Source organism: Macaca thibetana, chromosome 7 (genome assembly GCF_024542745.1).
Source record: "Macaca thibetana thibetana isolate TM-01 chromosome 7, ASM2454274v1, whole genome shotgun sequence".
In the NCBI taxonomy this organism is placed as follows: domain Eukaryota; kingdom Metazoa; phylum Chordata; class Mammalia; order Primates; family Cercopithecidae; genus Macaca; species Macaca thibetana.
The window spans coordinates 151,678,162-151,691,809 of record NC_065584.1 but is presented as its reverse complement, the minus strand read 5'-3'; the positions used below and the strand labels follow the sequence as shown (position 1 = coordinate 151,691,809).

At 47.6% G+C, this 13,648-nt stretch overlaps 2 protein-coding genes across 4 annotated transcripts in view; one reads left to right on the top strand and one right to left on the bottom strand.

The window, feature by feature from the left end:
- SNAPC5 (small nuclear RNA activating complex polypeptide 5) overlaps positions 1-13,648 on the top strand; it is a 717,963-nt gene that overhangs the window by 50,277 nt on the left and 654,038 nt on the right. The gene's annotated exons all lie outside the window — the stretch shown is intronic.
- SMAD3 (SMAD family member 3) overlaps positions 1-13,648 on the bottom strand; it is a 131,433-nt gene that overhangs the window by 80,408 nt on the left and 37,377 nt on the right. Inside the window, exon 2 of one of the 3 annotated variants that reach the window (XM_050795998.1) lies at positions 12,280-12,440. The exons of the other annotated variants lie outside the window; for them this stretch is intronic. The gene's annotated coding sequence lies outside the window, so the exon portion shown is untranslated. The remainder of the gene's footprint in view (positions 1-12,279; positions 12,441-13,648) is intronic. 3 annotated transcript variants of the gene reach the window in all.

Genomic DNA, 13,648 nt, shown 5'->3' with positions numbered 1-13,648 from the left:
ATTGAGACAATGTCCACATATCCCGTGAGATGGGCGCCACCGTTATCCCTGTGCCCGAGATGGATCCAAGATTCAAAAGCTTAGGTCCTTTACTGGACACCACATGATCAGTGTTAGGGAAGATTTCTACAAGCCTTGTAGGCCTGGTACGAATCTGCATCCTAGGACAGCGTGTCCAGTGATCCCTTTTGTCCACTGTGTGCTAGGCACTGCAAATGTGAAGATGCAGATGGCCAGGCTGTGCTTGGAGGGCCTCACTCTCTACCTGGAGGCAGCCCATCAACCACAGTGCGCTGGTTTACCTGGGAGCTGCTCTCAGACCGTGTCAACCACTGCCATCTCCATAATCCATCACCTGGGGATGCACTAGGCAACTAACAGGTGCTCAGCAAAAGCCAGCTGAGATAAACTGAACAGGAGATGTTAGAGAGATGTACAAAGTCCTTCGGGTGGATTTCTCTGTTGTTAAACATCTCTCTCATCTCTGGACTTCTGTACCCACTTCCAGAGGGTACAGTGGTTACAGAAATCTCTCTACAGAAGTCCAGAGATGAGAGACATGCTCTTCTGATGACTCCTACTCACCCTTTGGACTTGGTTCCAATGTCCTTTCCTTGGGGGAACCTTCCCAGACCACTACTGCTTGCTCAAATGGAACCAGGCTCCCTGGACTTCTCATACATGGCTCCTACCATTTGCAGTGCTACCCTTGTGGGTGCTTCCTCTTTGTTCACTACTATATCCGGAGCCCAGCACAGCGTAAGTTGCCAGTAAAATGTGCTGAATGAACAAATGAGTTAATGCCACTGAATCTGTATCAGCCTTGCCATGACTCCAGGAGGGTGGTTAACCAGACATTATCTTCCTTGCTTTACTGATGAGGAAATCACGGCCCAGAGGGCATACGTCTCTCACCTGGGCTTGGGGCACTGCGATGTAGGACTAAGCACCCCAACAGGGGCCATGCCTTTTTCTTGCTGGATTCTTTGGCAACCAGCACAGCTCTGAGCACACAGCAGATGTGGATTCCAAGTAGATGGAAATAGCAACTAAATGACCTCAGAGATGGAGCCAAAACAACTTTTCTGTTTGTTTGGCATCACATTTCCATCAAAGCAGATTGTGGGGGGAAGCCATTCGGTTTGCATTTTGACTGTATTCTACCTGTTCTGTTCTGAGAACACAGCTCAGTGCTGAAGGGACACAACAAAATCTGCGGGTGTGGGTGACATTCTACTTCCGTGGGAAAAAAAGAAGACTTTCCTACGGTCTCATCATCTTTGTAATGAAGCGCTAAGGTGCTCCTGGAAGTGCTCATGGCATGAGTTCCAGGAATTCAAAGATTGTCAGTGCAACTTGATACACATTTGCTCCAGGGCTAGGGCAGAGCACTGGACCAGAAGTCAGAATCCTGGCCTCTGGGCTTACTCCAGATCCCAACCAACAGGGCGACCCTAGACGATGCAGTGCCCATGTGGGTAAGATAGGGTCAACAGCACCCACACTGCCTTCCTCACAGGGCTGTAGCCAAAAAAGCTCCAATATTTGAGACAGGAGGTGTGAAAAGCCACAGGCAGTACAAGATGTGTGGCATATTACAAGGCTGCTCCTGGCACCGGGGTGACCGTGCAGAGAGTGCTTTTGCGGGGGTAAGACGGAGCTGTTTGTTGATAGTCTCCCACATGGAGGCAGAGGTAACTTCCAAGAAAACTGTGCTTACCTGTTTGAAGGTACCCAAAATAGAAAGAATGGCCTCTCAAGCCCCCTAAATGTAGATAAAGACTGGGTGCTGGCAGGTGGAAAGAGGGGAGGATGAAGTCAAAGTCAAGATTCTGGCCGGGCGCGGTGGCTCAAGCCTGTAATCCCAGCACTTTGGGAGGCGGAGACGGGCAGATCACGAGGTCAGGAGATCGAGACCATCCTGGCTAACACAGTGAAACCCCGTCTCTACTAAAAATACAAAAACTTAGCCGGGCGAGGTGGCGGGCGCCTGTAGTCCCAGCTACTCGGGAGGCTGAGGCAGGAGAATGGCGTGAACCCGGGAGGCGGAGCTTGCAGTGAGCTGAGATCCGGCCACTGCACTCCAGCCTGGGTGACAGAGCGAGACTCCGTCTCAAAAAAAAAAAAAAAAAAAAAAAAAAAAAAAAAAAAAAAAAGATTCTCTGGGTTGGAGTCAGGTCTTCGCACCCCACTCACCATATGACTTACAGCAGGCAGGTAACGCACCCTGAGCCTCCATTTCCCCATCTGTCAACTGTGAAGTAATGACAACTACCCCTTTAAAGGTTGGTATTCAAATCTATTTTTTGTTTCTCTTAAGAAAGGATGCTACTGAAAAATGGTAAAGCCCTTCATTGGGTGTGGGACAAAGAGGGCCACCCACTATGACATGTAATCAGTTGAAGGTGGCTTGTTCCTTGCCCCCAGTGAGGGAGCTAGGCCTCTTTGCAGAGTGGCCATCTCTGTGCTACACACAACCGTAGGTGATGAGGGGCCCAACTCCATGAGAAGCTGTTCAGTTTTAGCCAGGTCCCCCCTCACACATACTGGATAGTTCCATTGGGCAGGCAGTCTCAAAGGCACATCAGAGGCCGTGAGCAAGAGAGAGGACCCTCCAGCGCTGAGGAAGTGGGAAGGTGGGTGGGTTCCACACGAGTGAAGCAATGCCGCTTACCTTCACTCCAAAGTGACCGCCATCTCTCAGGACAAGGGCACACGACCCCAACGGCCCGATGTTTCCAGTGCTTAGCCAGCGCTCAGGAAGCATGATGCAAGAAAACACTTCTAAAATGCTGCCAGGAGGGCAGCCCCTGCCACTTCTCCACCACCAAATTGGTCCCAACTAACCTCAAGCTGGTGGCAGAAATGCTGCCACAGGATGTAATAAACATTCCCAATTTTAAAAAGAATTCAGTCAAGATTTTGTAAGCATCTCCCGTGCTCTGTCCTAAACACTGCAGGGAGATGTGAGGGAAATAAGACAGTTACTGTCCTCGAAGAGCTATTGGTCCAAAGGGAAAGAACTAACACAAAAGAACCAATCCTGTGCGCGAGAAGCTCAGGTTCCTAGGGTCTATGGGAGAAATATGCTTATTTTCAGTCCCTGAAAATATTGGAGGCGGGGACATTTTTTTAAAAAATCTTTCAGACATCTATGTTAATCTTGTCATTAATCGCATTTCCATTTTACCCTTGGCTGCTAGAAAGCTCAAAGCCAAATTTGCAGGCTACTTCCAACAATCTCACAAAACTTTACAACACATAATACTGTGTGCTAACATTAACTCTGATGTCACCTTATTTTCCTGTTGATTTTCTTGTCTTCTCCCCTAGTTTCCTTGTCTATCTTTATTTGTATTTACTGGATTTACTCTTGTAATTACTGGATTTCTGAGAGTTACCACAGATTCTTTTTTTGAACAATGCAGATTTTGAAAAATATATTTTAAGGCCGGGTGCAGTAGCTCATGCCTGTAATCCCAGCACTTTGGGAGGCCGAGACGGGCGGATCACTAGGTCAGGAGATCGAGACCATCCTGGCTAACACGGTGAAACCCCGTCTCTACTAAAAATACAAAAAAAAGCTAGCCAGGCATGGTGGCAGGCGCCTGTAGTCCCAGCTACTCAGGAAGCTGAGGCAGGAGAATGGCGTGAACCCGGGAGGCAGAACTTGCAGTGGGCCAAGATCACGCCACTGCACTCCAGCCTGGGTGACAGAGCAAGACTCCATCTCAAAAAAAAAAAGAAAAATATATTTTAAAAGTTGATTAATACTACAAAGCTATAGTAGTCAAGACTATCATGAGGATAGATTTATGGATCAATAGAAGAGAATCTTAACAGTCCAGAAAGAAACCCTTACATTTACGGTCAAATGATTTTCTACAAGGGTGCCAAGACAACTCACTGGGGAAAGCACATTCTTCTCAACAGTGCGTGGACATCTGGATATTCACATGCAAAAGGATGAAGCTGGACCCCTACCTCACATCTTATACAAAAATTAGGTCAAGATGGATCAAAGACCTAAATATAAGAGCTAAAATTATAAAACTCTTAGAAGAATGCAAGGGAGTAAATTTTTGTGACCTTGGATTAAGCAACGGTTTCTTAGATACAACACAAAAAGCAAAAGTGGCAAAAGTAAAAAAAAAAAAAAAGTAAAAATTTAGCTTCATTAGAATTAAAAATTTTTGTGCTTCAAAAGACATCATCAAGAGAGTGAAAATACAACCCACAGAAGTGAAAGAAATAAAATGGAAGAAAATATTTGCAAACCATGTATCTGATAAAGGAACTTGTATCCAGAATATAGAAGGAACTCTTATAATTCAACGGCAGAAAGACAACCCAATTAGAAATGGGTAGGCGGGGGTGGTGGCTTATGCCTGTCATCCCAGCACTTTGGGAGGCCAAGGCACGTGGATCACCTGAGGTCAGGAGTTCAAGACCAGCCTGAAACCTCATCTATACTTAAAAAAAAAAATACAAAAAATTAGCCAGCAGTGGTGGCAGGCGCCTGTAATCCCAGCTACATGGGAGACTAAGGCAGGAGAATTTCTTAAAGTCAGGAAGCAGAGGTTGCAGTGAGTTGAGATCGCACCTTTGCACTCCAGTCTGGGCAACAAGAGCAAAACTCCGTCTCAAAAAAGAAAAAAATAATAATAAAATTAATGGCTAAAGGATTTGTAGATGTTCCTCCAAACAAGATATACAAATGGAAGGCCAGGTGCAGTGGCTACGCCTGTAATCCCAACATTTTGGGAGGCTGAGACGGATGGATCATCTGAGGTCAGGAGTTTGAGACCAGCCTGGCTATCATGGTGAAACCCTGTCTCTATTAAAAATACAAAAATTAGCCGGGGGTGGTGGCATGCACCTGTAATCCCAGCAACTCAGGAGGCTGAGGCAGGAGAATCGCTTTAACCCAGGAAGCAGAGGTTGCAGTGAACCGAGATGGCACCATTGCACTCCAGCCTGGATGTCCCAGTGAGACTCAATCTCAAAAACAAACAAACAAAAAACACAAATGGCCAAAAAGCACATGAAGAGATGATCAATATCATTAGCCAATAGGGAAATGCAAATCAAAACTATAATGAGATACCACCTCACATTCACTAGAATGGCTAAAATAAAACAGAGACAACAACAAGTCTTGACAAGGATGGGGAGAACTGGAACCCTCATATATTGCTGGTGAGACTCTAAAATGGTACAACCACTTTAGAAAACAATTTGGCAGTTTCTCAAAAAGTTAAACAAAGTTACCGAATGACCCCATAATTCCACTTCTAAGTATCTACTCAAGATAAATGAAAACACATGTCCACAAAAAAAGCTTGTACACAAATATTCATAGCAGCATTATTCACAATAGTCAAGAAGTGAAAACAACTCAAATGCCTATCAACCGAAAAAAGGACAAACAAAATGTGGTATATCCATACACCGGAATATCATTTGGCCATAAAAAGGAATGAAGTACTGACACATGCTACAAATGGATGAACTCTGAAAATATGTTAAGTGAAAGAAGTCAAACACAAAAGTCCACAAATTGGATTTCACCTATATGAAATGTCCAAAAGAGGCAAATCCAGAGAAACAGAAAGTAGACTAAGTTGCCAGGGTTAAGGGGGATGGGCAGGAAGTGACTGTTAATGGGTATGAGGTTTCTTTTTGTGGTGTTGAAAATGTTCTAAAATTAGATAGTGATGATGGTTGCACAACTCTGTTAATATACTAAAAACCACTAAATCATATACCTTAAAAGAGTAGATTTATGGTATATGAATTATATGCCAATAAAGCTGTTATTTTTCAAAAGGTTTATTGAATAAAGTCCAGACTTGTGTTACTAGTAATGTACCAATGTTGTTTCTTAGTTTTGACATGTGTACCGTGGTAATGTAAGACGTTAACATTACGGACATCTGGGTCAGGGGTACACTGGAACTTTCTGTATTACCTGTATACAGTTTTTCTGTGTATCTATAATTATTCCAAAAGGAAGAATTTCTTTAAAGAAAAGATTGGTCATACAGAGCTAACTATTATGTAATGATTTAACTAGTCTTCCATGACTGTGGCGTACCTGCCCGCTGGACCATAGCTGCTCAACGGCAGGAGGCCCACTTTGCAACCAGGGGCAGCCCACACAGGGCTGGATGTCACAGACACAGAGAGGCAGAACAAGTAACAATGAGCACTTGCATCTGCACAGCAAGGAACGCTCCTCTTCCCTCTTGTATCTTCTTCAAATATGAAGTCAATGCTGTCGCCTAGGCGGAGGGACTACCGAGGCACTGTCAGCGTCCTATCCCCCATCACTCCCATCTCTCTCTGTTTATATACATACACTTCTGTTTTGTCAAACCCAAGTTCCTCTAAGTCCAAATCTTCTGACATATCCCGCTACAGGCTGGGGTCATGGGAAAACTAGGTGGGCAGTTCCTGGTCTTTCCTCCACCGGCAGAGGTGGTGATTCTCTCTTGAATGTTCCAAGAGTCACTGCATCCATATGCCTTGATTTGAGCCACGGATGTCTGTGAGTTTGAGTCGTATCCCCTAAACAGCACAGAACTCCAAGGGCACAGCCAGTATCTTACTTATTCCTAAACCCCCTGGGTCTTAGACACTCAAGCACAGAATGAATTATTTCATTCACTGATGACCTAGAGGTATTCAGCAAGCACAGTCACCCTACCCCTAAAGGAAACCTGCTGGTTTCAGGCAGAGAACTCCTAAAAGACAAACATTCTTCTTGGTCATCTCTTGCCTGCGTGGACATCACTAACGGGCTGGGGTTCTGTTTTCTGGGAAGCACTGAGTTGGTTTCCCGCGCTGACGAGCCTGGGAGCTATGGCTTCATGTTATCTGGAGACCCAGGTGGATGGGAAGTGGGCCATGGAGGAGGAGCGGGCTGGCACGCTCCACCAGGCTGATGGCAGTCCCTGCTTCCTGTGGGGCCCATGGCCCGCTGACATCACTGAGAGGCCGGCGGGGCACAAGGGGCACGGGGTGTCGCAACTGCAGGCAGCACGCGGGGTCATGTGAAGTTCAGCTCTGGGGTTTTCTCAGTCCATTGGGTTTTACTCATCCCTTGTCCATTAAGCGTGTTTTCCCCTCCCGCTTTTCCTTCTTTGTGTGCGTGTGTGTTTTAATTATTCCATGGCTCTTGGCTTGCTTTCATAACCCCACATTAACATTTCTCATTGCTACTGAGAAACAAGGCATTCCACCCACTGGAATGCAGTCAAAGACACCAGAGAGAATTCCAGCTCTGTGCAGGAACCCTTGGGGAGAGGGTCAGTGTCCAATCACCAAAGAGGAGGATGTGACAGTTACATGCAACATGAGGGTACTAGCCTCTCAAGCCACGAGGTCCACTCTGACCTTCTACCCATTTTACAGATGAGGGCCACAAGTCCCAGAGGGTTAAATTGACTTGCACAAGGTCACCCAGCTTCAATCAGGGCAAAATGACTCAATTTTTCAAAACTGCTATCACAAAGCATTTTTCAGTGCATGGCAAGCATTCCACACAAAAAGCATTTGCACACACAAAGAACTTACAATGAAAATTATGTCTTACAAGTTAACAAGCCATGAGAATGTTCTAATCATCAAGCATTAAAAATACCCAAATGCATATTCATCCCATGCATTCATTTGGCAAGTATTTGTGAAGTGACCACGCTTTATCAGGCACCATGCTAGGCTCCAGAGACACAACTATGAATAATAACTGGTCTTTATCAACAAGAACTCAATTGTAAGACAAAAGCCACCTTGAGGAAAATTAAGCCTATTTCAAACATGCCTTGATCTATGTAACATTCATAATAAATAATATATTCTTTGATCTCCACAGTTTTCTCTCTACCTCCAGATCAGTGCAATCTCTGGTTTTCCACTCTTCTTTTTCTTTCCAAATGAAAATGGAGCACAACTGTCATTTTCAATCTACTAAGTCATAAACCACAAGGCAGGATGCAAGGACCAAATGCTCTGTTTTAGAATGAGTCCAGTGCAGAGAACAGAGCCCACACCACAAGGCAGGGAGCTGTGGTCCAGATGAGTGACACGCCCTTAGTGACCTGGGTCCTGGCCTCCTACCTAGAGACCAGTCCCATGGAGCCCCTGTCCTTGAGGGCTCGCTGCCTGGGACTGTGAGAAGAATAACCCAGAAACCAATGTTTTCAACATATCATGGTGTGTGTCAGACCTAGGCGTGTGCCTCAGCAGCTGGGGGGACACATGTGCAGTGGCCAGGAGGAGGGGGCATCTGAAGGCTGCTTCCTGGAGATCAAGGTGGGACTACGTTTTGGAGGAAGCAAGTTGAATAGGCTTGGGACATTCCAGGCTGGTATGGGCAAAGCAAGGAGGCAAGAAATGGCTTGGCACAGGGTGGGGAGGAAAGCGGGCTCCTAGTATCATCAGAGTGGGGATTCTCAACCTTTTTGGGCAAAGCATGATAATTTTCAATTCCAGTGATTTTCACAGACCTCTCCCGTGGTAGCGGTTGTACTTGAAATCAGTCACTCCATAAATGCATAATCCCTGCCCATTTACAGCAATAGTACAACTGCACAGAGTCTGTAGCTGCCAGGTTGGAAAGCTTCTTACCGAAGCCCCTGAGGGCAAAGCCAAGTGAGAGGAGATAGAGGACACTGTGCAGACACCGAGGGACAAGGCGAGTTATCCCCGAAGCACTAGGAACCACTGGACAGAAGGGTTCTAACCAGGGACGTGCTAGATCAAGATTTGTCCTTTAGAAAGATCACCTGGGCACGGTGCAGGGGCGGGGGGAGACGAGAGAAGATCCAGGGAGGCTGCTGGGAAAGTAACCTGGAGGCCCAGCCACCTGGATGAGGGAGGAAGACTTTCCACACCAGAAGTCAGTATCACAGAAGCCTCAAGCCTCAGAGAATCCTCCCTTCCAAAACCTAAACGAAGCCAAAATCCCCCACTCATTTTCAACAATAGTCACCACTCTGAACCTAACACTAAAACAAATCAAAAAGGAAGATTTTCCTAAACTAAACCAAAATCAAATGGTTCCTCCTTTCTCAGGCCATATCCCTATGGAAGGGAAGGGCGAGGCTTTGGGGTGGGTGAGGGCAAGAGTATGGGGCAGGGAGGGGAAGTGCAGGAACAGAGGGAGGCCTTGTCCACACAATAACCACAGAGACAGGCAGTGACTTAGGCTGGGCAACCCAAGTGACCTTGGCAAGGCTCAGAGAGGCGGAAAGGGCCGGGGGAAGCCCCTCTCCTATCAGAAATTACTCTCAGCCGAATGACAGACTTCATCTGTCTCTGCCTGCAGGTGACCACAGACTGCATCAGGAGGGCAGGAAGGCATGGCACTGAGGCTCTCCCCTCGTCTGGCTTATCAGAAAGCAGAGCTGATAAACCTCACCCTGGGAAGAAGGGTGCTTATGTGGCAGGAGTGGTGCAGCAGGTGAGGAGATTTCGAGGCTCTGAAAGGCCCACTCCCCTCCACCCAGATAAAGATACTTCTCTCTTGGTTTCCTTGGGGCTATCACAGTCGCTGTGCCTGAAATTCCCACCATTTGTCATTCCTTTGGCATCCAAGGCCCAACGACTGACTACACCAAAATCTTCAGTTAAGCATGACTCATTAAAATCTTTTTTTTTTTTTTTTTTAATGCACTCAGTAAACATTTATTGAGGGCTTGGCTGTTCCAGGTACTGTGCTGAGCCCTGGGTGGGAGAGAGGGCGATGACTAAGGCTTAGGAAGTCAGGGCTAGGGAAGCCGACAGAAGCCGAGTCGTGTAGACGGGGCCCTGTGAACCCAGCTAAGGAGACTGGACTCTACTTGGACTCCCTGGAAAGCTACCAAGGAGTTTTAAACCACTGGGGAACGATATGTTTTGATGCCACCGTTCTGGGTCCCCTGGGGTAATAAATACTATGTCATTAGCACCATTAACACCTTAGTGTGAATTAGGTAATCAGATGAAGTGTCACCTTGCAAAAGACTGAGATGTGGGACTGATAAGTTTTGATGCCAGAGAGTGAAGCCAGGAAGAGCCAGTGCTCAGTGACTACTCCGCGGGTAATGGAGAGCAGGGGACAGACCCCAAAGGAAGCCGGGTGTGGGGCCATCACAGCATAAGTATCCTCCACGTATGATGCATGCCTGTAAATATTTACTGAGCTCCTTGGTTCTGGGTCCTGAGCATAGTAGAGAACAAAAGAAATGGCCCCTGCCCTCAAGAGGAACACAGACAGTAAATAATCACAGATTTAGAACTACAAGCTGGAGCAGGGTCTCAGAAGGAAAAGAACAATTTGTATGAGAGAGTGTACTGAGGATAGTTAGGATGAAGGGGGGAATTAGGAAGGGCTCTCTTAGGTGACATTTAAGGGGAAACCTGACTCACATTCACCAGCTGAGAACTATGGGGACAAGCATTCCAGGCAGAAGGAACAGCATGTGCAAACGCCCTGGGAAAGAAACGTAAGGTCAGGGTAGGCTTGAGAGGTTGAGATGTGAACCCTTGTTTGGGATTCAGACCCTTATCCTCAAGGCAACAGGAAGCCCTGAACAATTTTCAGCAGATATGACCGATGACAGAGGTACATTTCTTAGAGATCATGCTGGCTGCTGGTGTAGAAAGGGCCCAGTGGAGACGAGGGTGCAGGCAGGGAGACCAGATAGGAGGGAGATGGGGCCAGAAACACCGTGATTTGGGTGAGGAAGCAGCAGTGGAGATGGGGCATTGGATGGACTTAGATATTCTGGGAGCAGAACTGACAGGGCTCGGTGATGTCCTGGATGGGGAGGGAGAAGAGGAGGCTAAAATGATCACTTCCTGAGGTCTGGATGGTGGTGCTTTTCACTGGGAAGGGGAGACCTGGAGGAGGCTGTGCAGATGGCAGGGAGGGCAGGGAAATGAGCGCAGATGAAGGCTTCCATTCAGGACATGCTCAAGCAAGGCCCGGAGACGCAGCACAGCACAGATGTCAACAATGGGCCCTGGCCTGACCTAGGGCAACAGGAGGCATTAGCAGGCCCTGTGTTGCCTGAGGCAGCCTGAAAACCCAACGGGATCTCCAGCCAGGGCATCAGGGTAGGAGACACATTCCTGTTTCTCCCTCCTGTGCCCCGTCAGAGAGAAAGGCTTTCCCTTTTCTGGAAGTGCCAAAAATGCAGCACAGGAAACTCGTTCTGCTGCCAGACTGACTAATATTTATCACTGGTATATACAGTAGCCATTCTTCAAGGCCATGAATTTCTGCCCACAGCTAGAGCCACAATTCTCTCAGCCACCCTGCCCAAGCTCAGCCCTGCCTCAGCATTCCACAGGGCTGAATAACACTCTTTGCTTCCCGTAGGGGCTCTGCTTACCCAACAGCCCGGCATCTTCTCAGCATCCTGGACTCACCGCATACAGCTCAAGGTTCAAAGTTTCCACTGTGGCCATGGAGGTACACCATGATCTCGTTCCCCTACCCCTCCCTAACCATCCTGCCTGAGTCCCCACCACCAAACAGAGGCAGCTCCTCCCTCCCTGTAGAATGCAGAGGAAGGACACAGACGGTAAGAACTTTGAAGAGCGCCTCATCCAATCTTTTTGTTTACTGAGGAGTAAACTGAGGCTCAGAGAAGTCAACTGACTTGCCTAAGCTCACACAACAGAGCTGAGACAAAAACTCCAGGCCAGGGCTCTTTCTTTGGAAAGAAAGGGCCAAAGGTGGCAAGGCCTCCTGACAAATGGCACCTCCTATTCAGGGAGGTGAGATGGAGCCACAGGTGGCTTTGATACTGAGAGACCCCCAGGAAGCAGACAAGGCAGAGCAGCCACTGGGATGCCTGCAAGATCAAACTCTCAAAGAAGTTTGCACGCAGCTGCACGGTGTCTGTCCCCAGACAACTCTAGGATAGGAAGCAGCTTTCAGTATTAAAAGAGGGGAGAAGAACTGGATCCCAGGACATAGATCCCAGTTCTTAATGGAAACCGCTTCACTCCTGCAATGCAGTTTATACATTTAACTAGGCCCAGAGGTCTCTGTCAAGGGAAGGGGGTGGGCAAAGCCCACAGAGGAAGTACTTTCTTGTGTGGCAATGACCATCGGGGAAACAAGATAACACGGAGTACAGTGATCCAGTGTAAACTTGGCCATTTGTGCCAAGCCCTTTGCCAAAGTTATCCGTCTTTGGCCACCTGACGGAACAGAGGGCACTCATGGGAAAACAGCTGGATAAAGGACACTGCCCAAAATTAGTATGAATATTTATCACTTACTGGGGGCCACAATAAAGGCCCTACGGGGCTGGAATCCTTTCCAATCTCAGGTGTTCCTGGACTCAGGGATAATGAGGGGTGACCGCAAAATGCAGAATGCCGGGGAACACAGAGGACAGCTTCAGAGGGCAGGCCCTTCTTCCAAGAAGCTCCGTCTTCTTCTAGAATCAGACACATTGATTAGTGTCTCTTACGCGATCAAACCTGCTGCTAACCATGACTTGATGTATACAGGGACACCCTATAGCTGTGATGAGAACTGGGAAGGCATTCATTCACTCAAACACTCATTGAGCACCTTGTAATACCAAGTATTGTGCGAGATGCAGGGATTACAGAAGTTGAAATATACCCATTCCTGCTGGGGAAAAGCTCTTGGTTGTCAAAAGTTGGGGGCGGAGGTACGGGGCAGACAAAAATCCTGAAATCCGATCTTATCTGTCTTCCTGCCTTTGAACGCTGCCACAACAAAACCAGCGGAGGCAGGCACTTTTAAAAGTAGGGCCCGTTGTGCACTTTCTCGGCTACGCACCCGCTTTCCTTCCTCCAGGCTTCCTGTCTCCCTTCTGTACAGTCACCGCCAACTACCCTTGAACGTCAACACCTCTAGAAAAGGTGAAATAATTCTGCCACCTTCAATACTGCAAATAGCCTCTCTAATCAATCCAAGTAAGTGTTTATGGTGATCTAGCAATGAGCTTGGCACAAAGAAAGAGGACCAGGGTGGTCACTCCCGGTGATGTCAAAGCCGAAACGGTGGATCCAAGAGCACTGATAGTTGGAGGAAACCCTCCTTGTTGTTGTAGCTCTGTTCCAGCTCCTTGTTGCACTGCAAGCTTAGGAAAACCACACAGGGGTGGGGAGTTCACACACGGGCCCACGCCCCACACACATTCAGCTCCACAACCAGCAGTCATGGCTGGAAAGGGTAGCTGAGCTGAGGAAACTGCAGCCCAGGGAGGGTGAGTGGGACTCAGGGGTCCTGGACTCCAGGTCAGTAGCAGACACCAGCAGAGCGCCTACCCCGGAAGCCCTGGGCCAGACCCGCCCAGCCTTAATGTCAGGGCACAGTTAGCATGGACACAAAACCATGAATAACTCATGTTTGCATTGTGCTCTGCTGTTTTCCAAACTCTTTCCCATCCCTCACTCTCGCCTCATCATCATGCAGCCTTCAATACAGCCAAGGTGGGTTCTGCTATCCCCTTGTCGAGTAATGTAAAGTGAGTCCCAAGGAGGCCATGTGCCTTGTGTGAAATCACATGGAAAAGGTTCAAGTGTGTAGCTCTTGCATGACCTTGACTACATGACCTTGACTACAACTCTTCTAACTGGGGTGGTGGGAGGCAGGGGGAAGGAGTTACGAAAA